General features: G+C 45.9%; 1 long non-coding RNA gene across 2 annotated transcripts in view; it reads left to right on the forward strand.

The window, feature by feature from the left end:
- LOC148005068 (uncharacterized) overlaps positions 1–26,227 on the forward strand; it is a 58,578-nt gene extending 32,351 nt beyond the window's left edge. Inside the window, exons 6-8 of one of the 2 annotated variants that reach the window (XR_015622759.1) lie at positions 22,028–22,142; positions 22,371–22,551; positions 25,901–26,227. This is a non-coding gene — a long non-coding RNA (uncharacterized LOC148005068). The remainder of the gene's footprint in view (positions 1–22,027; positions 22,143–22,370; positions 22,552–25,900) is intronic. The other variant, XR_015622760.1, reaches the window with a different exon arrangement.
- The last annotated feature ends 523 nt before the right edge of the window (positions 26,228–26,750 follow it).

Raw genomic sequence — 26,750 nt, forward strand, 5'->3', positions numbered from 1 at the left:
GCCCTTGAACTCACAGACTTCCTTGCAATCTTCCTATGCTAGGATTTCAGGCATGTGTCATCGTACTGGGCTACCATTAATACTAGTTCTTGTAGAACACTTTTATGAGAAATCTGTGCATAGTAGGATTCTGTTTTTTTTTTTTTTTTTTGGTTCTTTTTTTCAGAGCTGGGGACCGAACCCAGGGCCTTGCGCTTCCTAGGCAAGCGCTCTACCATTGAAGGATTCTGTTTTAATCGAACGCCTATCACATATACAGATGCCCCCATACTCGTAATGGACTACGTTCTGATAAATCCATTGTAAGCCAGAAATGTGTTCATTACACTAACCTGCTGGACCTCCTAGCTCACTACAGCAGAGTGTGGGTTCTTCTTTGTGAACACACGATTGGTTGCGAGCTGTGGCTCAGAATTGTGTAAGAGGACTGTGTTATATCTTGCCAGCCCAGAGGAAGCTCAAAAATGAAACATTTTAAATACAGTTTCTCCCGAGACTATCTTGCTTTTTTTTGTACCATTGAAAAGTAGAAAAATTCTCAGTTGAACTGCAGAAAGCTGAAAACTGCTTCTACATACTGAATAAATTGTGTGTGTGTGTGTGTGTGTGTGAATGCTCTCAAATGATACAGTCTTTTTTTTTATTCTGGGTTTTTATGTTTTTATCATTAAGGGAGAATGTTTTGTTTCCAATGAGTTTCCTTTCTTCTTTTCTTTCTTCCTCTTTAAAAGTGATACAGGGGCTGGGGACAGAGCTCAGTTGCTTGCCTTGCCTGCAAGAAACCCTGGTTTCAATCCGCAGCACCGCATAAACCAGAGTCTTTAAAAAAAATCAAACAAAAGAAAATGACATACAGTTATTCGTAGCACACAAGAGACTGCATGTTCGGAGTCTTAGAGATTTTAAGAAGGCCCTGCAAATGAACGAACTTGACCAGGTTGAAGACAAACCGACTGCCAGAAATATAATCAAATGTCCTTTCATTTTTACTTGACCATGGCATCAGAGCTTATTACACAAACACACGTGATATTGGAGATTGCATGTTAAGTTTGAAATCAAAAACGTAACATCTGAAAAAACAGAAACACGTAATTATTATTTTTTTTCTTTCAGACCTTGTTACTTCTTTACTTTAAAAGCAGAAAGGTGACACCTTTTCTTTGCCCCAACATGTCAATGTAGGGTCTTGCATTTCATACTGAGATGTGCGCTACAGAATTCAACCTTGAATCTTTTAACCGAGAGCAATAGCTTTATTTAGTTTCGTAATGGAGAACAGCTGTTCATGGCTGAACATGGATAGAATCTTTGTCCGATAGTTTTTGCAAGCAGCCTAGCCAGTCCTGAGATATTTGTAAAATTCTGCCATTCTAAAGTTGCAAATTTTAGTTTTTGGGGACTGAACCTATGGCTCGAAAGATTCTCTTTCCGACACAAGGTTAACTGAGAAATTTGAATTTTTAGAGCTCCTCGTACGGCATGATATTAATGAAGAAAGGTAATTTTCAGAAGATTAGGATCTTTTGTGGCAATCTCTCCTTCACGCCAAAAGGTTGGGAAGAGCAGTTTAAATCTCTTCCACATCTGAAAATTGATTTAGGCCTGGGGAAACGGACTAGGTTATTCTTTACCCACTGAGTTTCTTGAGGTATAATTTCATCAAGAATTCACAAATTAAATAGCTTATGTGTATATGTGTAGATGGTAATCATTTTACTGAAAAGGCTGGTAATACTTTTATTTTTGTTAATGAGTTAGGGCGAGAATTTGTCGAGTGATATGAATACTTAGTACATTTCAATTGTTCCTCCGCCCCATAATAAAGAAATGCCAACATCATTAATGAGCCCCCATTTATCTGGACGGTTGAGAGTTAAGGCAGCATGGACTCCCTGTCATTCCAGCCATGGGAGCGACTCCAGGCCCACGCTGTGGTCTAAATTTTCAGTACATCATTCTCTAACTTCCTGGTCAGTTATTTAGCATCCACAATGACCCACACTTTTGGCCCACATTTTGTCACCTTGGATTTAAGTTTCAAGACCAGAACGCTGACCAGCTTAGGAGCCCTAGTTCCTAGCTTCATAGTTACTGGTGTTGACCTGTCTGTGCTTAATGTTTTAAGACTTGCCAGCACACAAGGCTGACTCATTTCCTGAAACTGTGCCCATGATGGACACCATGCCCCAAAGGGCTCCAGTCACAGGCAAGTCTCGGTGGAAGCATAAATAAATACAGCAGACTGGGTGGCATTATTCAAACTAGGTTCCCACAAGCTTCCCTAGAAAATGCCCCTCATAGTTCACCTGGCTCTGTCCTGTAGGTTCTCAGCCTTATAACTACACAGAGCCACCGCATTTTTGTTTAGTCTTCTATTCACAGATGCTTGTCTTGTTCAAGCCATGGGTTCCTGGCCTCGAGAGACGAGAGACACTCTGTTGGAGGCGGCCTAAAAGCCTGGAGCACCTCCATTTCCTCTGCCCCGTTTCATTACACAGGGGCAACGTTTGTAATAAACCTGAGAAAGAAAACCTTGAAACCCAGTCCTTTGTTTTAGATCATGAAGTTTACATATCCAGGACAGGCTTCTTGGATTGGATTCCTTTGATACCGATATATTTTATTTGCATGTCAAAATGTCAAACTTGGAAGAATGTTTTGAAATCATGATAAAAAAGGCTATATTCTATTTCTATCCAAACATGCAAGCCATATATATATATATATATATATATATATATATATATATATATATATATATATATATATATTCCAGTTTCTTCTCTTCTGATCACATTACCTATATCTAAGTGGTATGTATAGGACTTTTTTCTTTCCTCTTTAAAAGGCACACACATGGCTATGTATCTATCTGTACATGGTAACATGATTTTCTTCTTGACTCTAGTATAGTCTAAGGCTGTGGTCAGTGAGTTGGTTTCAGGCTAGGGGGGAAGGGGGTAGGGATTGGTGGGTCGTTAAGACAACATGGAAGCTTCAGCAACAGTGAGCTCACTCAACGTGATTCTACCTCACAGCTTCCCCATTGCCAAAGCCTGCCAGAGCTTGCTACACACCTTAAAACCACCGTGCACTTGAAGGATGCAGTGTGGTGAGTCTTCACGAAGAGAACATGGTGGAAAGGTCTGGGGCTATGTTCAGTCAAGAACTTTGGGGGGTTTTTTTTTTGATGGAAAGAAGTTATATGGACTCATATAAGAACTGTTCTAGTTATAAACTTTGTTATAAACTCAAATACATATACTTGGAAAATTTTGTATTATATCTATATCTATATCTATATCTATATCTATATCTATATCTATATCTATATCTATATCTATATCTATATCTATATCTATATCTATATCTATATCTATATCTATATCTATATCTATATCATCTGTCTGTCTGTCTGTCTGTCTGTCTATCTATCTATCTTATCCTTGTCCAGACACATCACAGGGTCTTGGTTAGAGTCAGCCCTCAGGTCTCCAGTGGGAACCTCTGGTGTGCACGTTGCTTTGGATGTCAGTCAGCTCACTTGTACACTTCTCCTCCATCTTGAGGGGCGGGAAGTGGGTTCCTACTTCACGATCCCAGTCATGGTTGACCAGTCTTTCTCTGGGATGTTGGAAGTGGGACAGTGGAATACTCTTCAGCCAGGTAATAGTGCAAGTCAGTTCTACTGGGCCGATAGATGATCAGAGAAAAGTTTTGTGAGAGAAAAAGACAGAGCAGATGCAGAGAGAGCCAATAGAGAACGTGTGGTGAGGGATCAGGACGATTACCTTAGCTCTCCGATGCTGTGTTCTTGGTTCTAGTCCATCCCGAGGTCAGTAAACAGAGAGATCAAATGGAAGAGGATTATGCCAATAGGCCTCCTATGAATTCAGGAGGAGTGATCTGGGAGGGGATCCAAGTGATGCTACTGAGAGCAATGAAACTAGAGCTTAAGCAGTGAGTCCGGGGTAGCGGGAAGGCTTAGCAGGCAAGTAAAAGATGGATACTTCCTAGGTGAGCTCAGAGCGTGTTTGTGTGTGCTTCCAAGTACCTCCTGCATGTGTGTGAGCTCCAAGTGCCTCTCTGCATATGTGTGTACATGGGTATGCACAGGTATGCACACACAGGTATGTATGTATGTGTGTGTGTGTGTGTGTGTGTGTGTGTGCGTGCGCGCTCCAAGTGCCCCTCTGTGTGTGGGGAAGGGGTGGAGGGGACAGTTGCTGGTCTCTTAAAGATCTAGTAGCTGCTATCTACTCATTTGCTGTTTGTTGTTGTTTGTGTTATATGTGGGCTCTGGGACCTGAAGAGTGAGCCTCTATAAGAACAACAAGCATAGCTATGCTACGCCATCTCTCTAGCCCTCTCCCTCATTTCTTGAGAGACGGCTGGCCTCTCACGGTATCTGGAACTCACCAATTGGCTAGACACACTGGCCAGTGAGTCCCTGGAATTCTGTCTCTACCTCCTGGCCGGGGAATTTTAAGGACCTGCTGCCACACCTGGCTTTTTCGGTGGGTGTTGGTGGTCAAACTCAAACTTCGTGTTTATGCAGTAAGTGCCCCATAGCCATCGTCCCAGCCCTGTGACTATTTACTGTTCACTTTTGCACTGCTGGGGATAAGACCCACACCTTCACTCATGCTAAGCCAGCACTCTGTCACCGGTCCCCATCCCTTCTGCTCACTGCTTCTCTGGCCGCTCGACCTGGGCTGGGTTTGAGACTGGAGAGCCTCGTCTACTTCCAACCGTCTGACTCCCCCTTTCACAACGTCATATTCTCTAAGTTCGCCGTGGACCCGAAGGACAGGGAGGTGAGCGGATCACACTCTGTCGACTTGTAGACTTGTGTTGCCCCGGCAGGAGACGCTGGGCAGGAACACAAACAGGGTGTTTCTGATTTTCTTTCTTGAGATTCCTTTCCCCAGAGGCTCCTCGGCTCCGGAAGCCCCTGTCATCCCCTCACTGAGGCAGATGAGGATGAGGGTTCGTTTGGGAAGCATTTCCACTTAATCAAGGCCAGTCATACCCAAGCTCGAGGATTAGCCTGAGATCTGCAGATCTGCACAGTTGCTCCGTGCAGCCTGCTTTCTGTCTTCACTGCCTTGTTATCGGGCCCTTCTCTGAATTCCTGTAGCTTTTCCAGGACTTAAACGATGAGATTAACAGCTATCACTTTCTGAATGCGTGCCATATGCTAGACTCTCCAGTGGATCTTTCACAAATATTATTGATAATAGCACGGCAAAGATAACTAATATTTATTAAGCGTTTACCGTGTGCTTGGCAGTGTGCCAAGCCTGGTACGTGTATTAACTCACTGAGAATCCTCACGGTGAGGCAGTGTATGCTTCCTTATTTTTTTTACGTATAAGCGATGGTGGAACTGGGATTTGGACATAGCCTGGCCCCACTCCAGGGCTTCCCCTCTCCCTGATTTGTGGTGCACTTTTGCTTGGTTGTGTTTGAACTGGGCCAGGCACAAATGCCTGAGATGGGCTGGGCAGATGGTGCTAGTTCTGCCCATTACTAACCGGAGAGAGTGGGCTGCAGAGTTCGGGAGAGCACTGTATCTCTTGGGAGCCTCGTTTGTCTGCAAAATAGACACAAGGGTGTTACTTCTTTATTTTTGGTTGTGAGCCTAGCCTTTAACGGCTGAGCCATCTCTCCAGCCTGGGTGTTGCTTTTTATAAAAATGAGTTATACAAGAAGCAACATTGGATGAGGAGGGGGTGTTCTGTGCAGAGTTAGTCGCTTCTACAGAAGTTCTGAGATGGGACAAGGCTGCATTGAGGACACATCACTGACCCTTAGGCAAGCAGTGTCTGAGGAGAAGTATCCTGACTGAGAGCAGCATTGTCTTATAGACCTGAGGGGTAAGTGACCTTCATCTTCTAGAGACCAGGGTGGAGAAGTAGTCACTAGCCTCTTCCTAGATGAGTTTTGGAATTCCACCCCGTGTTCAAAGGGTTGACTTCTTGAATGAGGCCCTTTCGATAGTATTGCGTTACTAATAAATATACGACCATGCTCACGCCCCAGGTGCTGTGGGGCTTTTGAGGCCATTTAGACATTCTTGCCATTAAAAGTGGTCTAATCTCAAACGTGGAATGGCCACAGTGACTCACTCCTCTTGAAGAGGTGGTAGAGAAAGGCATCTTCCCAAGCTGCTGGGAAGGGGCGAGCAGAGTCTCCTCAGGTCGCTCTCTCAGGAGAACCAGCCGCCATGTTGGGATTAGGCTTCAGAGAGCATAGAGAGACCACATGGAGCTTCGAACAACAGCCCCAGCTGACTTTCTTGCTCACAGCCAATGTCAGCTGCCAGAAAACTGAATGAAACTCCAGGTGATTTGGCCCAACCTTCAGCCTCTTGTTCCAGCTGACAAGTGGTGGGGGAGCAAGCTATTCCCCGTGAGCTCTGTCTAATTGCTGACAGGAGCCCTGTAAATGCTGTCACTTCAGCTGTGAGGTCATGGGGCCTTTTGTTACCCGGCAGCGAAGTGGAACAGACACATGCACATAGCAGAGCACTGAGAAACGTTGGACAGTTCTGTGCGCTCGTGCTCTGAAGTCATACGGTTGTATCTCAGGCTTTACTTCTGCTGGCAACTTCCACAGCCTGTTGAGACTGGTTGTCCCCCATGAGGTGGTAATAATGACCAGGTTGCCATGACAAACGCCATGTTCTGGGTAACTCAAACAACATGATTTTCTTAAGCTGGAAGTCTGAGGCAAGGTGCTTGGCAGAGTTGGATTCTTCTGGGTCTCCAGAAGGCCGCTTTCTCTGTGTTCTTTCGTGTGTGTGTGTGTGTGTGTGTGTGTGTGTGTGTGTGTGTGTGTGTGTGTCTGTATCCGCCTTTCTTCTTCTTCTTTTTTTTTCCTTTTCTTTTTTTCGGAGCTGGGGACCGAACCCAGGGCCTTGCGCTTGCTAGGCAAGTGCTCTACCACTGAGCTAAATCCCCAACCCCGCCTTTCTTCTTAAAGGGAACAAGTCATACTGCTTAGAGTCTTAGAGCCTACCCAAGAGCAACCAGGGCCTCACTGCTTGCTCCATGGGAGATCTCGTCTCCTCTCACTTGACTAATGAGTAGACCAGCTCTCTTCTAAACACGGTATGACTTGCTGGCCCTCCGCTTGGTGGTGGTAGCAAGGAGTCCCTTCCAAAGGCAGGTAGAAACTATTTTCCAACCTTTCTGTGATTGCTTCTCTCTTTGGAGACCCTTTGAAGGTCTCTTGGATTAAGTCTAAGCATCCCAGAGTAGTCCAGCTAAGGAGAGGGGATGTTGTAGACAGCAACCGTGGTGTCTGGGATTGTTTGCCTGTTCCAGAACTGACCCCTGGCACCAGTCCTACTGCACACAGTTTGGAAAAGGTATTTTAGAGAGAAAGTCCCAGTTCAGAGAAACCTTTCTGCCAAGTCCTTTGTTTTCCTTATGTTGCCACGGTGTCTGGGGCTGAATTTTTAAAATGGCATTTTCCTGGAAAGGACTTTTTGGTCTTTTTTGGAAATGTATCATGTAAAACAAGATCACCAGTGGGCCATGGGCATAACGTTCCCAGGACCAGCTTGGGAAACAGCAGGTGGGGGAGGGTCACTCAGAGTGGGAAAAGGAACAGAAACATATTTGGAGGGAAGGAGGGCGGCCCCTGAGAGGCCATCATTCCTGGGTCAGAACTAAGCTCAGGGTTCAGATTCATTCCAATGGGCAGGCATCATGATGGGGGGAGACGGAGAGATTTGGCCCCAGAGCCAGGCTGTGGGAATGGTCCCTGAGATCCTGTTGACAGCACTGCTATGTCTCTGTTCATTACAGATGGAGCAGGTTCCCCAAGCCTGCTGTTGCTGTCTGTGTAGGTGAGACAGCAAGTACGATGCCCCAGGAGCCACGACTCCTCCCGTTTTGAAGACAGCTGGATCTATAGCATTTGCTGCAAACTCGGAAACGCTTGAGTCATGTCTTCTCACGGGACTGGAGGGTCCTCAGTGCAGGGACCTGCCCCTCCTCTGCGTGAGGATTCTTGGCGCTCAGAACTGTTCACATTCTGTTTTCCAGAATGTGGAGGAGTCTGGTGTGTGTGGCTGACCCAATGGCTTCTTCCCCCCTCAGCAGCACAGACACAGGCCGCCCTATCACCACCTCCTTCCAGGCTCAGGGCCGTGGGAATGACTGTTGCTAAATGGAATTTCTGTGGCTGGAAGGCTCTTGGAGGTTCTTTGTAGAGCTGGCTTTCGTCCGTTAGACTCCTTTCTTATGCTGTCCATTCCTTGTCCTGGCCCAGTGTCCATGTCCCAGTCTCTGGTGTCCTGAGTTTAGAGTGACTGAGCAAATGGATGTGCTTGCCAATTCTGAAATCCGCTGGACCTCTCTGTTTAAGTTTCTGGTTGTTTAAATGACTTTCATTTTGTAAGTAGGATTGATTACATTCTGGGCCAATGATGGCTGAAACGGACTCTTAGCTGCTCTCTGCTTTCCGAGGTTAGGGATGTAAAAGTCTGATGGATGGATGCTGGTTAAATCCTGGCTCCAGGAGTTGGTTTGAAGTAGGGAGGCCAGAGGTAAGTGATCAGAGTTAGTACAAGTCTTTATAGACACCACTAGGTAGCTAGAATCTTTTTATTGTAATTTTCTTTCATCTGTTGAGCAACTTCCCCTCTTTCTCGTTACAAGATGTCCATTGCTCCTCCAGGCATTTTGTCCTTATTCCTGGGTAAGAAGAAGATAAAATGGAAATGAATAACCACTCCTCCCAGAGGCCCATCAGGTGGCTTCTGTTTCTGCTTTCCTGGCACATGGGTGCCACTGTACGTGCTATTTCCTCTGCGGCACGGTCATTGCTGACGTGGAGAACTCCAGATTCTGTTACAGGAATGAATAAGGAAGAACATTGACGTGGACTCCAGTGTAAGTATCTATGTCATGCATACTACTGCAATAATTTTTCATCGACTCACACTCTGTACATGCTAAGGGTGCCCTCATCCTAGCGACTGGGTTCCATGCTGTTAATAGTTAGCATTTGATGTCCACTTTATCTTCAAACGTCACAAAACCAGGCATCGCAGGTGTTCCTATCTCACAGCCTTTGTTACGTAGACTATAGGCCCCTTTTCTTCTCTTGTCAGTGACTCTGCCATCCTGCTCACCTCAGCTAAGTCTCTTGTCCTCTTCTGAAGATGGGGTGTTTTTAAAACCTGATTGAGCTTGGTCTATCACTCTACAATGATGGTGATGTTCCTTAGCACTGAGGTATGACTGGCTGGCCTGGCAAGTCTGTTGTCCACTCTTTTTTTTTTTTTTTTTGCTGGTAGTTTCTCTTACCCTCTGGTGCTGTTTTGATGATTCTGTGGCCTGTAGTTTGCATTTTCCTCAAACAGGCCTGCATGTAGTTTTCTGTTTGCCGCAGGTTCCGTGTTTCTTCAGTGAAAGGATCTATGTCTGTGTTAGACGTTAGATTATGTCTTCTCATTGCTGTAGTGGGACAGCCATCAGGGCAAGCCAAGGAAGATGGCAGAGTTTATTGTGGCCCACAGTTTGGGGGTACAGTCTGTCACATACATAGCACCGAACAGCTAGTCACATCGCTTTGCCACCAGGGAGCAGATCAAAACGGATGTAGGTACTCAGTTTACTTTCTCTTGTATCTATAGCTTGGGACCTTACCCCACAAACAGTGTCCACACTCTTCAGGAAAGCCTTTCTGGAGAAACCGCAAAGGCAAGACCTCAGGTTACTCTCCATTGTGATTTCAAATTGGCAATCGAAGTTGCCCAACAGGACTGAATGGCTGTTGTTACTGTCCTCAGGCAGTTTCTGAACGCTTCTCCTCCCTTTCCTTTAGCTTCCCCACTGTGGCACTCAGACAGTTGGACCCTGAGCATCTGTTCCTCACCGTTACATTCTTTCTGTATTTTTCCCTATCTTAATTGTTCTATATCACATTTTGGATAATTTTGAAAGCTCATTTCAGCTTGTTAAACCTCTTGTCAGTTTTGTAAACTGTACTGGATTTTTTTTATTTTAATTTTAATTTTTTTGTGATATTAGGATTTGAACTCAGTGCTTCATGAGTGCTAAGTACTTGCTTTATCACTGACCTATACCGTTCTATCTTCTATTTAATATCGCTTGATTATATCTTTTGTTTCTCAAGCTGTAGAAGTTTCATTTTTGTCAAATACGCCTTAAAAACAAACCCACTATTCTATTTGTACTTTATGGTTTTAAATCTTTTTCCTTGCTTGCCATTTCTAACACGCGGACTATAATTTCTTAAGTGACTGTTTCATTTTAAAATTCTTGGGGTATGGAATGGCCAATTTCAATGGTCCGCTTGACTGGATTACAAAATGCTTAGGGCACTAAGGCAGTATACTTTGGGGCGTGTCTACGAGGATGTTTCCAGAAGTTTAACTAAGGAATGAAAAATTTCCCTTAAAGTGGAGGTACCATCCTTATGGGCTGGGGTCCCAGACTGAGAAAAAGGGGGACAGAAAAAGCCAGCTCTGCATAACTGGCTTTCTTTGTGCTTGGTCAGTGCCTTGGACCAAGCTGCTGCCGCCCTCTCTGTGATGACAGACTGGACCTGAGGGGAAGTGAACCCTTTCTCCCTTAAGTTGCCTTTCTCTGGCATTTGGTCATGGGGTAGAAGTGTAATACACACAGGGTAATAACTCTCTCATCTGTTTTATAGCCCTTTAAGCTGTAATTTTAGTTTAGTTGTGCTCTGCCTTGTAATAAAGAGAGTTCACGGCAGGAGGTTTTTCTTTGTCCTTCCTGGTGTCCCAGGGACAGTTCAAGGCCCAAATTTTATGTCCCCCCTCCTTTTAATGATTTAAATGTCAGGCATACGTTTAATTTTTGTATGTTAGATCTGCTAGGTTACTACCTAGATTTTGTCACCTACCTTTGTAGATGTTACTGTAAAGATGTCTCTGGAGGTGGATTAACATTTAAGTTGAGAGACTCTCCAATGCTAATGGGCTAATTCCGTCAGTTGGAGGGCTGAAGAGAAAAAGGTTTCTGCCTCCTCATCCTCTTTGGACTTGAGCCGTAGCGTCGGTGATAGCCTGGTCTTCCAGGCTAACTTATTAAAGTCAATCCTATTGGCTTTGTTTTTCTGGAGCACCCTGGTCCATATACTGGGTGAGCAGTGTAGACCTTTGTATTTGGTACAGTGCTGAGAGCGGATTTGATTTCTCTTATCTCCACCTCTGGAGAGCAGCAAGTATCACTAGGAACTCTCCGGGCCCACGAGAAGGACTTAAAGCCACTGTAGACTGAGGGTCTCCAGTCAGGTTGTCTGTTCACAGTTGGTGGCTTTTATCCGTCATTAATGCCAACATTGTCTTCTACAAAGTTCACACTGGAGAACCGGAGCAGTGGAATTAAAAAGAAAAGTCATACCGTTCAGTTTATGATTTTGTGCTGGACACATTCACAGCTGCCTTAGGATTCTTGTGGACACAGGGCGGGCTCCCCTGGGGGAGGGCGTGCCTTCCTGAACGTCGCTCCATCAGCTGAGGTGCCCTACCCATAATAGAAGTTCTCTTTTTATTTCTTGCACGTAGGGATTTTTCTTTATTTTATGAGCTCGAGTATGCCTGTGAAAATATTTTTCCTGCTCACGGTTGCGTGGGTTTGTAGAGGGTGTGGAAATTCACACCAGCTCATCTTGTGTTGTTGCTGGAACCCAAAAACCAAATCATTCTTCATGTGACCGAAGAAAGCTTTTAAGGTCCCCTCCCAAGCCACTTCAACCCAGTCGCCTTTCACACACTGAAGGGTTTCATCCTGATTATACTTCTCTAGCTTCCACAAAGCCTGGGGTTCATACCCCTAAATGAGTGTGTGTGTGTGTGTGTGTGTGTGTGTGTGTGTGTGTGTGTGTGTGAGCATACCGATAACCCCAACATATTTATAACAACAGTACTTGGAAAGTATGTGAGAAATCTCCCAGAGGTCTTTGGTGTGCTTCGTTGGGTTTTGTACCCCCAGATCATCCTCATTGCATAGGGACTTGAGGCCAGCCTGGGCTACATGAGACCTTACTTCCTACTCCTACCCAAAAAAAGAGCAGGACGTCCCCCAGAGCTGGGTTCCAGCTATGTCACTCTGTGGTCTGAGACACCGCAGAGATCCATGGTCTCAGGGCTAATACAACACTATTGGCAAAGAGTGAGCTTCTAAAAACACTAGGGATTGGGGGTGGGGGAGAAGATGGTCAGAGATGAGGGGGGCTGTCAGAAGGTGAAAGGAGCATGGGGAGTTCAGATAAAGAGTTGTGGCCTGGCCAGCGTGGCCCTGTGGTGACATTCCACAGCCCTTTTTCAGGACTGTGATTTAGGGGATGTAGGAGCCTGCCTCAGAGCTTCCTGGATTTATTTAGGTTATTATTCGAGTTTGGTCGACTTTTCAGACTTGTAGTTTTCTTTTCCTCCAGGCTGTGGCCCAAGTCCATTAAATCTCCGCTGAGAAACCTTGCTGTGCTCTTTGGAGTGTGTTGTTGTGACAAGTGGAGGCTTCTGTAGCTCTCTGTCTCACATAGAGAGCAGAGGCAGGGCCATGCAGTCCGATGGTGGAGGCAGTGTGATGCTGTGACAAGTGGGGGCTTCTGTAGCTCTCTGTCTCACATAGAGAGCAGAGGCAGGGCCATGCAGTCCGATGGTGGAGGCAGTGTGTTGCTGTGACAACTGGGGGCTTCTGTAGCTCTCTGTCTCACATAGAGAGCAGAGGCAGGGCCATGCAGTCCGATGGTGGAGGCAGTTGATAAGAGATCTTTCCTGACCGTAGATCAGTAGTCACACAAGTTACCCTGTCAAAGCCTAGGGACAGGAAGAAAACAGGGACAAAAAACCTCCCCGGGACTCTTTCCAAATCCCCCAATCTCTATCTATAGATAAGAAATGTTTGATGAAGACTCCCCTTCCCAAATGATCTGAGATCTGAGAAAAAAAAATGGTCGTATAGGGTCATAACAACAGACCAAAGAGCTCGGAATGTCAGCTTTAACTCTCTCGTCTGTCTGTCTGTCTGTCTGTCTGTCTGTCTGTCTGTCTCTGTATGTGTGTGTGTGTGTGTACTTGGACACATGTGCCAGAGAGTGCTTGCAGAGGTCAGAGAGAAACATTGTGGGGCCAATTCTCTCCATCTTTAATGAGTGTCTGAGACTGAGCTCAGGTCATCAGCAAAGCACCTTTACCCACTAAGCCATCTTGCTGGCTGTTGATATTGTTTTAAAAAGAGATATTTGGCATTGGGAATTAAATCCAGGGTCTCCTGCAAGTATTCTACAACTGGGTTATATATTCATACTTTCCCCTTTTATTTAAAGATGTTTTACTAGTAGTGTGTATGTATGTCTGAGAATGTATGTGAGTTTAAGGATGCATGTGCCAAAGGGCACATACAGAGGTCAGAGGGCAAACTTAGGGATTCGGTTCTCTCCTTCTACCTTGATTTGGAGGCGGGGCCTATCTTGTTTCTGCCTCATTGTGTGCTAACTGGCCTGTGAGCTTCTGGGCAGCTCTCATCTTGCTGTGGTAGTGTTGAGTTACAGATGTTTACTACCTGTATGAGTCAGGGTCCTCTAGAATCAGAAACTTATCAAAGGAATCTGTCTGTCTGTCTGTCTATCTATCTATCTATCTATCTATCTATCTATCTATCTATCCACCCATCCATCCATCCACCCATCCATCTATCTATTCATCCACCCACCCATCCATCTGCCTACATACCCACCATCTATCTATCTAAAGGGAATTCATTGGAATGACGTACAGGCTGTCGTTTAACTAATCCAACAATGGCCGGCTGTGAATAAAAAGTCCAAGAGTCCAGCAGTTGTTCAGCTCCATGAGCCTGGGTGTCTCAGCTGGCTCTGTATATGCTGGACTCTCAGAAGAGCAGTTTCCAATGTCAGTAAAAGCATAAATGTTCTCAAGGCGAACAGGCGAGGAACAAACAAACCCTTCCTTCTTCAAGTCACAGAGAGGCTAAGTACTTTGTCCGAGGTCACAGGTTGATTCCACATGGCTGGGACTCAATCCCAGTCTTGAACCCTAGTTAGCGCTGTCATTTCACAGAGTCCAAAATCTTGGGAAGGTCAGAAATGCCAAGGGGGTGCTTTCCTCGCTTTTAGGAAAGAAGAACTAAGGCCCAGAGTGGACAGAGTTGGGCACGGACTTGATTTTGATAGGAACATACAAGAACTGTGTGCTGACCTGGGGCTGAGAAAGCCTTGCTTCGCTGGATGTAACAGAAGGGCAAGGCCTGGTAGGCTGAGGGATCTGAGCCCACAGAGTAGGGAGAACCAGAAGGGGTCTGAACACTTGGGGTTTAGAGGAAAGGAAATTGGAGCACAATGGGCTGGGTGGGTGGTCAGAGGCTTGACTTCCAGTCTTTGTGTCTCATGTGTCCTTGGCTTTCTCAATCATAATACTAATGGCATTTAAGGCTGGATAGGTCTTGGTCAGGGGATAGTCTTGTGCCCTGTAGGAAGTTTAGTGGCCTCTATGGCCTCTCTGCATAGACGAAATAGTAGCCTGTCCACGTAAAGTATCTTCAGATGCGGCTGAGTGCCCCCTGGGGCAGGGGCAGTGAATGTGTATTCCTGAGTGAGAGTCCCTTCTCCCTGTTTCTTTCTCATCGTCGGGAAGAAGGACTTTATTACATCATGGGGTCATTTTATAGGAATGAGTACTGATTGGTCCTGATGAGGTGGGTTGAGATTTTTGGAACCCTTCCTTGGCAATTGCCATGCTTAAGTTAGAGACCTGATTATCAGTAGAGTGGACGAGAGTGAACTCTATGCTGGAAAACTGAGACCAGAGAGGTGCACCAGTGTCAGATCAAAGCCAGAGGTGTTTTCATCACCGGATACTTGAGTGCTTCAGTCCAGCGTTCACCCAGTCCTCTTTCTCCCCAGATCAATACTAGAACACAGTGCTTGGAGAAAACGACCTTACATCAAAGGAATAGGAGCAAAACACTTGGCATTACTGGTAATAATAACCTGACTCCATGAAGGGCTAAAAAATATTGCTCCTTTATTTGCTGATTGTTATGGGAATTCATACTTTTCAAACTTAATATCAAACCTTTCTCGATTTTTCTGTTCAGTTTTTCAGATTTTCTGTTCGATTTTTCTGCTTCCAGGCAGGGCAGTGACAAGGGACAAGGCTTGCTTTTTGGCTAAAACTCAGCTCTGAAAAGCACTTTGTGGTAAGGATGGTAAGCCCTGAGCCAAAGACAGAGGGATGGACAACAGTAACAACTGTGAATATTGTCTAGTTGTGAACTTGTCCATAATGTGCCTGGAGCTGGGCTCCTCCAGGACTGAGTTATTTAATTACAACTTTTATGAAACAAATACCATTATACTCACTTCATAGAGAACGATCTGGAAATTGGAGAAATTATTTCCGGGAGGTCACGTAACTTCTAAATAGTAGTTGCAGGGCACTCAGAGCCCGGGTGTTACTTGTGTCCTGTGCATTTAGCTGCCTTTGCTGACCATTTGTATGACTGTGAAGACGTTTAAGGGTGCCTTTGATGTCCTCAGAGAACTTTGCCTGTGAAGCTGTGGAAATCTTGAAAAGACCAATGACAAGTAGTCCTGGAAAAGCTGATCTCATGAATGGCTTTTGGACTGTGTTGGGAGGGGAACAATCTATTAATATTTAAAAAGACTATCTGTTTCATTGAGCAAGTTTATCATTGCTTTTGTGAATGCTGTTTATAAAGACAATACGTATCTGTCTACATGGCATCATGCTGAGCTAAGTGACATCTCTGGGCTTCTGTTTTCTTTTCAATGAGAATTTGAGGTATCTCGACCTCTGGTTAGTTTTGCTTTTTCCCTCCGGTTTGTCCATGAACCTGCACCTGGGAAAACCCTCTTGAAGATTTGGCTGTGAACTTTAACCTTTAATGGCTTAGCTATCTTTTCATGCCAAGGGAAACCACCTCCCCTCCTAGAGGTCCAGCATCCCCCGATGAGACATTGGTTTTGGCTCCTATTGGTTTCCTGCATGTGAAATCAGTTTCCAGGTGTCCAATCACTATGTCTGAAGATTTGCAGCTTCAGTTCCCTGAGCCACTGGCCTCTGTGTAGAGAGGTACTATGTACACACAGCCCAAAGCCTCACTCTCCCAGAATCTATAAGCAGAGGTGGTGACAAACCGAAGCATCGTCCTTGATTAGAAGGAGCTCCTGCCTTCTCCAGGGAGAGCAGTGAAGCAGGCATTTCCATTCTTCAGGGTGAAGAAGTTGCTAAACCCAGTCCCTGTCTTCCTGGTCAGAGCTGAGCTGGGCCTCAAAAGGACCTGCTACTACAGGTGCCGTTCTAGGCACGAACTTTCCTGGGAAAACCTTGTCAAGAAGAAGGGATGAAGGTCCTGAATCTTGGAGTGAAGGGGAACCAGAAGGATGATTTATTCTGGTTAAAGCCTAGGGACTTCTGGAAATTGCATGGTGCCTTTTTACAAGGCCTGCCACGAGAAATCTCACATACAGGTTGAGAAGGGTCCAGGGGAGAAGGTTTGTCTGGGCATGTTTATGTGAATGAGCACAGACATTGCCATAGTTTATGCAGAACTGACTGAGTAGAGGGACTTCAGGTATTGTTTTAATGATATGAATGATCTAATATCAACACAAGACAAAATCAGGGCAAACTCTGAGAGACTTAAAAGGATTGAAAGCTGTTCTTGTAAGGTATGGCGTAGGCACTGATAAGCAAAGTCATGAGTCAAATATAATTTACTGGTTCCTCTAAAAATATAGTTTGGTGGCATATCCATCCGTCCATCCATCCATCCATCCATCCATCCATCCATCCATCCACCCATCCATGCAAATCCACCCATCCACCAACCCACCCACCCACTCATTATTTTGGCTACTTTTGTACTATCCAGACTTGGTGAGGAATTATGACACATATCACACAGTGTACAAAGCCTGAAGTATTAAAAAAGTATAAGAAAAAATTGACATAGAGGAAAGAAGATGTTTCAATTTTTGGAAGCACAGCTGTGTATCCCTAGATACTTTTATAATCTACCTTTCAAAGTCTTAATTTCTTAAGACATGTTAATTCAGGACTGTAATCACAGCATTTAGGAGACAGAGCCTCAAGGATTACTGTGATTAGAGGCTATCCTGGAAAACACACACACACACACACACACACACACACACACACACACGATAGATAGATGACAGATACATAGATACATAGATGATAGATAGATAGATGCTAGACACATAGATAGATAGATAGATAGATGGATAGATAGATAGATTAAACATGATCAAAACACAGAGACACAAATATCTAAGTTTCTCACCTGTGAACCGAGAGTCTGTAGTACACATGTCAGTTTATCACCTAATTCATCAGAGCAATGAAGAATTCAGTAGTGAGTGTGAGAACGCACAGCTAGTGTGAAGGAGACGCATCTGGGCTCTGTGCTAAGTGCTTAGGAGGAACTCGGGAGGATGATGTGGCCAGAGGGGACTCCTAGGGAGAAGAGGTTCTCAGCAATGGGAAGGGATAAGGGGTGCAAATGACTAAGGTGCATTGTAAACACATGTAAACCTGTCACAGGAAAAAAGTTCTTCCCCTTGGTAGAGGTCAAAAAGAAATAGATAATGGCTGTGAAAAGCCCGTGTGTAGTTGTATTTGTGTCAGCTAATATATAGTTTTGAGACAAGTTAAGCTGGGTTATTAAAACGACTGGGGAAGAAAGAACAACCATGGTCACCTTGAGGGGAGGCTGAAGACATTTGTAAGTGTGGGGTTCAGTGTGTGTGGTGCAGACATGAGTCTGGGGGGGAATGTTACCTACCAGGAGCTTTGGCACAGAGCTGAGAAGAAAAAGGGTGATCTCGGGCTATACTGCACCGGATGCCTTTATACAGACGATTGCTCCTTATTTAGCTGAAAAGCAAGCCTTGCTGGGTATCTTGTGGTTTTATTTGCTGCACCATCTGCTAGGGTGGCCTACCATAGCTCTCTTGATCATGTAGGGTGGCCAGATTCTAGATCTTAAAATGAAAGTTTAAGCAGAGTCAAATCAGGATAAAAGATAGATGTAACAATCTGATGGTGGTGTTCTAGAAAGATCTTCAGAGGTGTCCTGCTCTGTCCTTTCCCAAGCCTGACTTTGTTTGAGTTCTGGATTGTGCCCTTCTCCCTCCCTTTCTCCCCTCCCTTATCCCTTCCTTTTCCTTTCCTTTCCGTCTCCCCATCACCTATTTCTTCCCCTTCTTCTTTTCTCTCTTTTGTCTTTTTTTATTTGTTCTGAGGCTCAAACCTAGGGCCTTGCACACATATTGTGTAGGCACACATGTTCTACAGCAATTTACTTTGACTCGACATCCCCTTAGAGGAGGGGGGAGGCTCGTAAGACTTAGGGATCTCACAAAACTTGAATTGCTCATGAATTCTCTCTCTAAGCCTATAAAGGTAAGCCAGCGATTTCTTGGGGGAGAGGAGATTCTCTTCAGTTGTCTATGAGTTGCGTAGGGAACACAAGAGTTGCAGCTTTCCTGAGTTGTAAATGGAACGAGGGTGTTCTTTCTGGTGACACATACTCATGCTCCAGTCATAAATAACTACAATAAACACACTGACTTTTTTCCAAAATGGCCGGAGTCATTTCTTCGGTGTGCTGTCAGTGCCTTATCTGGGTGAATAGATATTTGCTCACATCTCCTCAGGCAAAGTCACACAACAGCTGGCCAAGCATACAGACCTATATGCCTAGCCTTTGCTTTTCTTAAATTTTGTTTTCTTTTTTAGTCAGGATCTTGCTCAGTAGCTCTACTGGCCTCTGAATCGTGAGTGCTGGGATTACCACCATGTGCCATTTTGTCAGCCTTAGATGTTGCCTTTCATGTCTAATCTGTCACTTCTGGTGTTTGTTAGTCAGAGTTGAGTTCCTTCTCTTTTTCCATGTCCATCCATCCATCCATCCATCCATCCATCCATCCATCCATCCATCCATATTCCATGGTCAAAGAATCCTAGCCCGAATATCCACAGACTCCCAATGGCCAATCGCATGTGAGCATGGGGCTGTAGGAGATGAAGTGAGGAGAAAATAAACTAGGAACAGGCTCTGGGAATAAGGACCTGGACCCAGAGAGAAAAGAAGGTGTGAAAGCCCTTGGGACTGTAATCTGGTGAGCTGTTTGCATCTCCTACAGCAAACCACATTGAGGAGTGTTGGTTTAGATTTTTTAAAACCTACTTTAATAAGGGTACTTCAATCTCCCCTTCAAGCCCACTGTCTAAGGGTAGGGGAGAAAAGGCGGTAAGTAGGACCAGGTGATGTGGACCTCATTAGAAGTACTTCTTTGGGGCGATTTTAATCTCTGTTTGCTAGGACACAGGCAGTCTAGTTCAGTAGTGTCAGGATATCAAACACGAATCGGCAGTGGTGACAGGATCCAGCAGAAACAGTCAGGCTCTGATGAGTCAGCAGGATTCCGGAGGAGTGACCAGAACCAGCCTGGATACCAGGAGAAGCTCTCTGCCATGCCACTCTCGATGACGTGAAGATCAGTAAAGAATCGAGACCAAGGAAGCTTGCAAGGCTAGCTATGAAATCACCCTGTCACTGTCTGTTGAGTCCTTATTTGTATGCTCTCCAAACATTACGTGTCCTCCCATAGATCTTGCTTCAGCAATACATCACGTGAGTCTACAGCACATGACACAACCAGAAACTTTCGCTTCAGGAGACCTATAGAGGCTTGTGAATAGGTGAAGGACTTGATAACTGTGACATCTAATTACATATATATATATATATATATATATATATATATATATATCTTAGTTTTCTGTGTGTTTGTATGTATGAAGAGACACCATGACCAAGGCAACTCTTATGGATGAAAGGGGCTGGCTTACAGTTCCAGAGGCTTAGCTCATTATCATCAGGAGGGAAGCACGCAAGCAGACTTGATGCTGGAGCAGTGTAGTTACGAGTTCTACATCTGAATCCCCAGGCGGCAGGAGGAGAGCAGGAGAGCAACACTGGACCTGACGAGGACTTTTGAACTCTCAAGAGCCATCCACAGTGACCCACTTCCTCCAACAAGGCCACACCTCCTAATCCTTCTCAAGTAGTGCCACTCCCTGACGACTAAACATTCAAATATAGGAGCCCATGGTGGGGGCATTCTTATTCAAACCATTACAATATGTGTTTGTGTATGTATGTGTCTGTGTATGTGTTCACATGTGTGGTTAGATGTGTATGCACATGTGTGTTCATGAATGTGTGGGTGACCAGATGTCTTTCTCAGTTGCTCTCTACCATATTTTTTGAGACAGGGCCTCTCATTGAACCTGGAGGTCATGGATTCAGCCAGGCTAACTCCTGGGATCCGATCTGCTCGCCTCTTGCCTGATCCTCCCACCCCTACCCCACAGGACTGGGATTACAGGTACAAGCCTGTACCTAGCTGTTAGGTGGTACTCGGGATCTGAACTGGGATTTTCATGCTTGCAAAGGTGAATCTCTCCCCGCCCACTCAGAGGCTTCCAAGCTAAAGTTGAGGAACTGATTTAAAGACAAACTCCCAGGTCCTTAACATTTTATCGTAAAGCTGGCTTTTATGTCTTTCTGACAGGAATGCTGGTGAGGATGCACTTGTGGGGGTGGGACCACGGGACAGACCAGGGATCTGCTCTGGGTCAGATAGTGAGGTCAGTGGCAAGAGGGAAGTAGTGAGAATCAACTCAAAGAGATTCTTAGATTCAGTGTCGTTCTGTCCTGGGGAGCACACAGGAGGAAGCAGGGAAGCGCTCCATCTGGCTTAGGATCTGTCCTCAGATCCTGAGTACCACATAACAGCTAGGTACAGCCTGGGGCTGCCATGCCCAAGGCCCACAGATGCCAGGCCACGAACACAGAGAAGACACACACAGTCTATCATTCCAATTGGCTCAGCTCCCCCCTCTCCCCGTCATCCCCTTCCCCCAGGATGTGTGTGTGGTGAGAGAGGAGATTGCAACAGAAAGTGACAGGGCTGATTAAAGGCACAGCAAATCAGGGCCACAAGGAAAGGTTAAAGGGATGGCAGCTATTTAGCCTGGAGAGGGGTGGTGCGGAACAGTTCCCGTCCAGTCTGTGCAGACTGGTTAGTAGATGCATGCAAGGCAGCCACCCCACTTAGCCACAGATCTGGAGATGACGGCACCCCCAAACTGGCCAAGCACTTCTGTGGGGTGGGGGCGAGGCTGCTCTGGAGACAGGCGGAGGAGGAGGCGTAATTATCAAGGCTCTTCTGTGGTCTCTGAAGGCCCCTCTCTATTCCCCTTTGTTTTCTGCATCTGTCATTATGTCGTGCAAACCACAGCCGGGCCTTTTGACAGCATCGATATCTGCTTTCCTACACACACTTGGAAGGTAATGTGGCTGTAAATTGAACAAGTTAGATAAATGCCAGTACAAAGAAGAGATTGTGTCTAGTTTTGTAGAGCCTTGTGACGGCCTCGTCCCCAACCGGCATGAGTCTTCCTTTCCTCCACCACCTCCGGCCTTCTCTGGTCTATCTGCTTCCTGATTGACAGCCCAGGAGTCCTTATTTGCTCTGCTTTTTCCTGAATCTATCACTCTTGACACTTTGCAAGGCCTTTTGCTTCATTTCAATTGCTTTTTGTTTCTTTGTTTTGGTTTTGTTTTTGTTTTTGTTGGAAACATTTTCTCTTTCTGCTAGGTCAAGCTTTCTTACTCCTATGGCCAGGCCAACATAGCATATACAAAGGCCAGCCAGCCTCAGTTTCTCCTGGGACACACCCAGAGGCCTTTGGCCTGAGCCTCCTCAGAATCCTGTAACTAGAGCCTACTCTGATTCTCAACTGAGAACGGAAAGGAATATGGCTGTGGAAGGAAGCAGGGTCCCTACGAGCCATTCTTCCACAGGCTTCTGTCCTAGCATTGGGCTATGATCGGGTCGGGGGCTGGGACGTCCCGTGGTAAACTGTATTTTGTTTTAGTCTTGCTATTGAAGAATTGAGAGTATCAGCAAACTTCACCTGACAGGAGCATGGTCTCTTGAGTTGACTCCAAAGGCCGCCTTCCCACCAAGACGTTCTTCAGGAAGCAAGAAAGGTAGGTCTCCCCACCTGCCATTACCACACCAGGGACCACATCTGCCATGGCGAGCCCAGCTCAGGAGGTCAAAGGCAGCAACGAGCATGTGACAGAGGCTTGGGCCTAGACATGGGCAGAGACAACTCAGTGAAGAATCCTGAGACACGCTGAGCCCAGAGCGAATCTCTGTGTTCTCCCTGTAGTGGTGGGGACAGGCAGAAGGGACGTCCGGCTTGAATTCTTTAGGGCTCGGCAGCATGCGGCTCAGGGATGACACCCACCAGGACACAGTGCTCAAGAAGACAGGAACATAGAACTGCCTGCAATTCTGGAGCTTTTATGATCCCTTCTCTAAGAGGTTACACTTCTGGTGACGAGACAAGACTGGAAATTCATGGAGCTGCCACAGAGACAATTTGTTCTCAACGTGAGTTATCAGATGGAATGAGGGAGCCAAGGAAGAGGTTGTGCAGGTCTGGGCCTCTGAGACCTGGGCATCCCTCATTTTAATGCACATCCAGTGTCCCCAACTCTGGCTGCCCGCTGTTCTTGGCAGTGACCAGTTTGACAGGGACTAGATGGCGTGGGCTGCATTTGCCTTGGTGTGTTGCTACCTCTCTTGATGGTGATGCTAGGCTTCTTCTCCTTCTTCTTCTTCTTCTTCCTCCTCCTCCTCCTCCTCTTCCTCTCGATTCTGATCCTCTTCTGCTTCTTCCCCCCACAAGCACAGGGGGAGCACAGGGGTCCTTGAATCTGCAGAGAGGCCTGTCCATCTCTGTGCTCCATTCCACTGGAAAACTCAGAACAATTCCTATTATTTTCGGTTCCCAGACCTTGAATGTGTCAGCCTTCAGGTTCACTTCCTACGCCTCTCTCCGGCGCCCGGATCTGCAAGTAATTTAACCTTGTTTTTATAGAGCGCAAAGACGTCCCGCTTGTTTACACTGGAGACAAATTTTCCTCAATTGACATAGTCCTATTGATGAAATAATGACTTTCTTCCTCATTTAAAGGTAATTTTGGCTGGTGTCATGACACGCAGGAGAAAGTGAAAGGCCCCTGTGTCCCACTGCTGAAGGGCAGGCTCTTGCGGCTCTGAGCCGAGGCTTTCTCTCACCTGTTCTGAAGCATCTCCGGCGGTCCAGGGAGGCTGCTGCCCAGACCAGAGGAGGTTGGCCAAACTAAACAGCCAGTTCTTGATTAGGGAAATCAGAAAGCAACCTTGACTGGGTAATGAATGCCAAGGTTGGGCAGGACAGATGTACTTTGTATCAACAATGGCTTGATTTACTGTCCAGATTCTTAACATCTAATCAGCTAGGGCCTGCACTTCCACTCTTTTTATTTATTCATTTTTTAAGGTCACATCACATGACAGCCAGGACATGCTATTTTGGTCAAGGATTTAAAATCAAAGGGATGGAGTGGAGAGTCAGGGAGAATGGCAGGGGACTGCCCATATAGAAGGAGCACACAGAAGAGGGGTGGGGGAAACCCTTAGCTTCCTCTGAGCCCAGTTGCTTGTGAGGAAGCAGGGAGGGCCAGACCTTCTAAGACTTTGTCCCTTCAGTTCTGTGATGCAAGGAGCCAAGAGGCCTCTGTTCATTCTTGCTTCCGTTCCAGGTCCTTGGGCTGTGTATTTTGATAACGATAAGAACAGAGGACATCTGGGTGGATGCGCCCTCTTCCATTACTTTTCAGTGAGGTCGGGACAATACATTCTGTGTTAGCAGCGCTGTTTGAGAACAAGATATCCTCATATGTTCTCGGGGTCGAGGGGGTTGGAATGTATATTATGCAATAACTTTTAAAATAGTTTAGTAGAAACTTGGGTTGTAGCTCAGGGCTAGGAGGCTTGTTTAGCGCGTGCAAGGTCTAGGTTTGATCTACATCACTACAGAAACGTTTTAAGAAAAAAAGATAATTTGTAAATACTCGTGGATATATTTCTAAATGCAAACCCAGAGTAGCATAGATACTGTGGTCTCACAGTACCTAAATGTTACTGGCTGACATAGTTCAGGTTGTTCAGTCTGTTGCAGACACTCAAGAAGCATTCCGTTGTTTTCTCGTTTTCTCTTCTCCAGAGGTTGACAGGCGTTTTTTTGTTTGTTTGTTTGTTTGTTTTTGAAGAGCCAGAGAGTAAATATTTCAAGCTCTTCGGGGCTAGGGTACAGCCTCTGTTAGAGGAAACATGGAAATGTGTGTGGTTGTGTTCCCATAAACTTTGTGGGCCTGGAATTGGGATTTCACATTCTCCCTGTGAGTCACAAGGTCTTCTTCTCTTGATTTTGCTGCTCACTTAGAATATAAAAATCCATTTTTTTCCCTCATAGGTGGTGAGGTAGACTTGGCCGATAGATGGCGGGTCTGTTCTTTGGGATAGTCCTTAGGGAAGAACTATTAACAGACAAGGACGTCAAGACTTAAAGTAGATAAGAACTAGAATACTGTCTTCTTTTGGATTCAGGGTCTCTTGTATCCAGGCTGGCTTCAGACTCGATGTGCACCAGCATGCACAGTTTACGAGCTATGCTGGGGATCGAGGCCAAAGCTTCGTGCATTCTACACAAGCAGCTTACCAACTGGACCACATCGTTAGCCCAAGCAGATGATCTTTTCTACTAGCTTGAACTTTTCTGAGACATCAAATAGACTTGGGGATTAGGTTCCCTATTTTTAATGGCCATTACAGAGAGATGCTTCATGATGATTCAGATTTAAAACATACGAGGAAAGACCAATCCTTGAAAGGGCTATGAGATCTCAGGCTGGCCTAGGGGTTATGCAGGACAATGGTGTTGAAGGGCATTGGCTGGAAGTAAGAAAGGAGAAAAAAGAGAGAGAAACCTGTTCTGTGAGTGTTGGGTTGTAGACGAGGCTAAGATCTCTTGTTTGTTGGGAACAGGGGGATGTCATCTAGGTAGGATGGAGTCCAGGCTGAGAGAGTAAGGGGAAGCCTGCCGTGACTACAGTCTCCTCCCACTCTGTGGTTAACGTTGATACATTTTGGAAAGTTCTCTACTGCTTCCTCTAACTCTTAATGTTTCTAAGATGAGCAGATTTTTTTCTCCAGAGCCAAACTGTCTCATTCCAGGGTTAGTTGCAGGCCTGTCCTGTTCCCTGGCCAGACTGAGGGGAGACTCAAGAACACCCTCTGAGACAGGGCCTCAGTGAGTCCAATCCTGTTAGGAGTGTTAGTGGATGTTGGTGCTGAGGACCATAGAGGAAGGAGGGAGGGAGGCATTATAGCCCCTTCACCAGTGTAGTTAGCGTCTGAAGGGCAACTAATATGTGTGGGCTTCAAATCGAGTAGCGTCCTGTGAGGCACTGGGATTCTGTAGCTGGATATTGAAGCTGAGGCTCAGGATAGGGAGTAACCAAAGCGTGGTCATACCTGTCCAATCCTGTCTGCCCTCTGCCTTGCAGCATCAGACCCCTACATGATGCTGGGCAGAGGACAACTGCAGTTCTTGCCTGAACCCTTGGTGCTGGGTGACTTGAGTAAGTGGCCTGACCTCTCTGAGTTTGTGTTTCTTCTCTTATATCATAGTTTCCATGAACAGAAAAGGAGTGCCACAAGAACGTGTCTAAAAAGTGCCAGGTACAAGTTTTCTGTACAAATGCCTTCCGCCATCTCTTTCAAAGTGATCTGGTTTTGTGACATTGACTGACTAATTTGTCTTCAGTTTGGATTTTCCAGGGCCTAGCACAGAGCCCAGCACCATGAGTGTACAGATACTCAGTAAATATTTATTCAATGCTTTTATCTATAGATGCCAGACATTCGGATACCCAAGAACTTTAAGATGATGGAGTTTTGACTTTCCGTGTGAGCGTTGTATGTCACACTCTGATATAAGCTGTGGAAATGGTTTGAAGCAATAGGAACCCAGACATCTCATGCTTGCGGACGCAGGCTGACTGTGGCAGGTGGGGACTCTGTGTACAACTGGGGAAACCTACAGTGGCTTTTCAAATGACTGCGGCCATGTGACTGGGTGTATCTGTGATCAATCCATGCGCCCATTCAGTCATTCAGCAGAGGCCATCACAGACGCTTGGGGCCTCTTTTCAGACACAATAAAGAACGTTCATGTGCATCCTGGACTTCTTTATTGATAAATAGAGGCTTCTGAACTGCTTATGGGGCCCTGGAGACCGTTGTTCTCCTATATGCTTGGCATTGCTCCCATGTCCTGAGGATGTTCTGAACACCATCTTTGAAGGATCATCCTTACACCACGTTACAGGCATGTTCTCTTGTCTGTAGGGGACGAGGGAACAAGTCCTTTTGCCACTGTCTCTAAATGTCCTGAGCTATGCTGAGAGGGACTGGGCACAGGCATGGACCCTGAGCTGGGGATTATGGGAAACTACCCACTGGACTTTAGGGGATAACACCTGAGGTCAAAAGACAAGTAAAGAATGGCAACATCACCACCACCGCCGCCCCCACTGCCACCACCTCCACCACTACCACCACCACCTCCTCCTCCACCTCCTCCTCCACCTCCTCCTCCTCCTCCACCACCTCCACCACTACCACCACCACCTCCACCTCTACCTCCTCCTCCACCTCCTCCTCCTCCTCCACCACCTCCACCACTACCACCACCACCTCCA

This window comes from Rattus norvegicus, chromosome 6 (genome assembly GCF_021556685.1).
Source record: "Rattus norvegicus strain SHRSP/BbbUtx chromosome 6, alternate assembly SHRSP_T2T, whole genome shotgun sequence".
NCBI classification, from domain to species: domain Eukaryota; kingdom Metazoa; phylum Chordata; class Mammalia; order Rodentia; family Muridae; genus Rattus; species Rattus norvegicus.